The sequence below is a fragment of the Pararge aegeria genome, chromosome 6 (genome assembly GCF_905163445.1).
Source record: "Pararge aegeria chromosome 6, ilParAegt1.1, whole genome shotgun sequence".
NCBI lineage: Eukaryota > Metazoa > Arthropoda > Insecta > Lepidoptera > Nymphalidae > Pararge > Pararge aegeria.
Genome location: NC_053185.1, coordinates 1,095,753 through 1,100,167, shown reverse-complemented (window position 1 = coordinate 1,100,167; position 4,415 = coordinate 1,095,753).

Genomic DNA, 4,415 nt, shown 5'->3' with positions numbered 1-4,415 from the left:
CTTTTTCTAAATGTCATTCAATATTAACTGAAAAGTTTCTTCTGGTCTTGTGAGGGCGAATTTTATTTTTGTTTTTTTAAACCAATCTTATCTACAGAACTACCGGGATACTCTTTACGGTTGATAGCCCGACCCTTCTGAAAGATTATAGACTATTTAACATCAAGCAACAATTCTTCAGAGCCGGGAAAACAAAGTAAAAGCACAGATGCAACCCGGCGGATCGGGGTATAATAAGCGAATAATTTATGGCGAAAATTAACTCATCAGAAGTAGTACGCGGACGAAATTAAGGGTCACCTCGAGTAGATAAACACATTATAATATGATGTCATTAAAGTCACATACATTTTAATTGTTATCAAACATTTCGTCTACAAATTCATTTTAACTTCAGATGTGGCCGCAAATTTATTCCAACCCTTCAAGTCCGGGACAAACGAGACGCTCGAACGTCGGCGATCCCGGGACAGTGACGTGACGGACCTCCCGCGGGGTGGGAGTGACCCCACCCTGGATAATAAGGGGGGTTGGACGCTTTTGTGTGCGTTCTCAAATGTGTATGTGTTGCCTTGGTGATTTTAACCGACTTCTAAAATAAGAAAGTTGATAAGTGTGATTTGTTTTTTCACTTATGTCACTCCATAGTTTCGTTTAATTTTAACAGATTTCAACAGAGTTCTGCTTCTCGGAGTAATTGAACATACACCACTACTGGGCAAATATTCCCTTGGTCGCCACATCAGACACCCGCGGAGAAAGGAGGGGTGGTGACAGCTTTAATCTGATCGGCCATCCCCACACGGCTAAATGCCTCATTAAGCGATAGTTGTAGGCCTTATACCATGCTCAGTGGCGTGCATATTAACCAGGGAAGGCATAAAGAAGCAAGATCGTATAAAATTGAAAAATTCTCCTTCTATACAAGTTGTATGAAATTTTCAGGGTAGGCCGCGCATTTGTGCAAACATGAAGTGCACGCCACTGTCCATGTTATCACTAGATCATAACCTGGACCGTTTGATCATCATCAATATAGAATGCACTATTGGATTTAATGCCAAGAGACATATAGGCATTTAGTTCATTATCACTACGCTGGGCAGACGGGTTGCTGATTGCAGTATATGGTAGTAGTAGCACAGAGCACACTGCTGTCCTTTCTCTGTTATATTCCCTTAGTCGCCTCGTACACCCGGAGGAAGAAGAGGTGACAGTTGTATGTTCTGATATGTCACCTCACGACCTTATTACTATTGAAATAAATGCTATTAAAATGTATGCTCTAACCAGGTTGCTCTTCAATGTGAGATAGTGATAACAAAAAAAAAACAACGGGCTAAGTTTGTTGTGGGCTTCTTGTTAGACCAGGACGCGTTTGGAACTCTCGAAGCTTTAGTTTTAAGTTTACGAATGTGGTTATCGCCATCATCTCACTACCGTGTAATTCTTGTGTACGCATCAGAAGTGCCACCTACGGGCCTACTCTAATAAAGATATTTTTGACTTTGACTTTGACTTATGATGACCTGGAATCATCAATATAATAAGGATAACAATCTCTCTATGTTTTTTTTTTTGCCGCATAAAGAAATCATTCCCGTATTTTAAAATAACAATGAATACTCAAAACTATTAATAATAATAAATACTCTACAATTTATTTTATTATTTAATTGTAACTCTTTATTTGTACACACCTACACCAGTAAGGAAAGTAAAAGAAGAATAGAGAGAAACACAAAGACTGGAGTAGTATACAAAAGGCGGCCTTATCGCTTAGTAGCGATCTCGAGGATTAGGACAGTACGCGCGAGAACAAATAGGTGGTGTAAAATTATTATAAACCTACAGTCAAATAACTACTTAAGAATACATAAAGAAATATAGCCCAAATAAAAAAAAAAGTAATACATTAATTTATAAATAATGTACTAATATATATTATGTATAAGCTATAAATTCATTATTTTCATGTATAGATAAACAATATTTAATGCAGCACTCACGTCACTCGCATAAAGTAAGCAGCGTCAAAGACAGACCCGCCCCCCTACTGCCCAGCCCCACTTCCACTTTTTGACGTGTCACAAACAGCAGGTGAAACATGACGCAGACGTGTCACATCATTAAAACGACCGAACAGAAAATAAAGTGGCAACGTGACGTCGGAGTGTTATACTTGGACATCTAGTTGCTCACTGTGCTTTGCCCATCGACTAAGTGGTTAGCACATACGACTACGGATTCTGAGATACTGGGTTCGAATACTAGCAAAGAGACGGACAGTATGTTTGTAGTATAGCTTCCCTTATACTATAAAAAAACTTTTTTTATTAATAGCACTAGAAGAGAGCGAAAAACACTTTTCAGACTAGATGTACCCTGCGGGTTCGCCCGCGTAAATTACGGGACGCAGCGTACTGCTACATAGTCTACACCTACCTCAATAAATCAGATCCCAAACGTAAAGTTTTTTCAATCGTAGTTGAAGTACCAAATGTACAATCCCGATACATTTTCAGTACAGATAGTATTTTAAAATTTTATACAAACGACTGAGGTGCTGGACAAAACACCCTGTAATACAGCATAACAATGGAATAAATGGAAAAAAAAAGATATGAAAAAGGGTGGAAAATTCCAATTTCGGATCTCCAGGCTGGTACCTACTGAAAGGCCCAGTAAATAACCATTCCTGTCCCGATTCGGGAATCGAACTAGACACTATCGAACGAGGCAGTTTAAGAAATATGTACCAACAACCAAAAGAAACTGTAAAGCAAGCCAATACACCAGTGTCCCGTATAGCTCCTGCAACGCCGAGCTCAATGCAAGACACAAGTTTATAAATCGCCATTGTTCCGAGATCGCTGCCCGCTCACCTGCATTCTAGCAATATCAATCCATCTGCCGCGGGAGAGGGGGCAGCTAGGGGGTGGGGGTTGACGTCTTTGAGGGATATTTAAAGTTACGTCAAATTGCGAGCGTTTTTACAAGTACTTAGATACCTACGGGGATTATAACTGCTGCGTTGGGTTAGAAGTAGACATGTATTTACGGGTCACGAGGTTATAAATTCGATTTTCGGGCGAATAATTGTTATGTTGCCCGTGTTATTCGCCCGTGTTTATCATAGTTTTTTACAAATCCATGGAACTTATGAAAATTAAGCTTAATTTGCTATAATCCGCGAAAAGATATTGGCTCCGTGATATTGGCACTATTTTCGTGCTGCAGAAGAAGGCTGTTCGTGCGATCTATAAAATGGGTCCGAGAGAGTCATTGAAAGATAAATTTAAAGATGTTAAAATAATGACACTCTATAGCCAATACATATTTGAAAATTTAATGTATGTTCACAAAAATATATCAAAATTTAAAAGAAAATGTGACTGCAATAATTTGAACGTTAGAAGCAAAAATAAACTTGCAGTGCAGTACACTAGACTACACAAAATAAGCAATTCATTTAAAGGAAATTGAATACAATTTTATAAAAAATTACCGGTTGATATCTTGGGGATGTCACTAAAGAAGTTCAAAGTTTGTATTAAGCGAAAGCTTATAGAAAAGTCCTATTATAGTATAAAGGATTACGTAAACGATAAAAAAGCTTGGGTGTAAACAATTGCTCTAACCAGGTTGCTCCTTAAATATTTTCTAATGACAATGTGAGATGGTGATAACAAAAAGAACACCCGGCTAAGTTTGTTGTGGGCTTCTTCTTAGACCAGGGCGCGATTGGAACCCTCGTAGCTTTAGTTTTAAGTTTACGATTGTAGTTATCGCCATCACTACTCACTGCTATGTACACATTTTGTATATAATAACGCATCAAAAGTGCCATCTATGTGCCTATTTGAATAAAGAAATATTTGACTTTGACAAAGCAAGAGAATCTGTATGGTATTATGAAAACTAAGCTTAATCTGCTATACTCAAAAACAGCAGGAGAATCTGTATGGTGCAATTTATAATTTCTTCAAACCTTATTCTGCGTAAAGCTTATAAATAAAGGAGCTAATGTATCTCAACACCACTCACATATACAACACAAGACTAGTGTGAATTTGATTTTACTTACACACACATATAAACACATCCCCTGTAGCTATAGGTACCAGGTATATGTGTGTGCGAAGCCGGATTCACATAATATGTTGACACTAACACTCCAGACTAACCGAATCACCATCAAAGGAGACGAGAGACGTAATGAAAAAGTACCCTTTTAAATCGACATTCCCCACCAAAGTAACGGAAACACGATTGACGTAAATTAATAGCCGGACTTAACGAGACTCCAAAGTCCAAAAAGTGAAACACCCTCCCCGCCGCACCTCTCTCTTACACCCCATAAAAACCCGACAGAGACACATGTCCTCCCTTATTATCTTCAATTAAGAGACTCT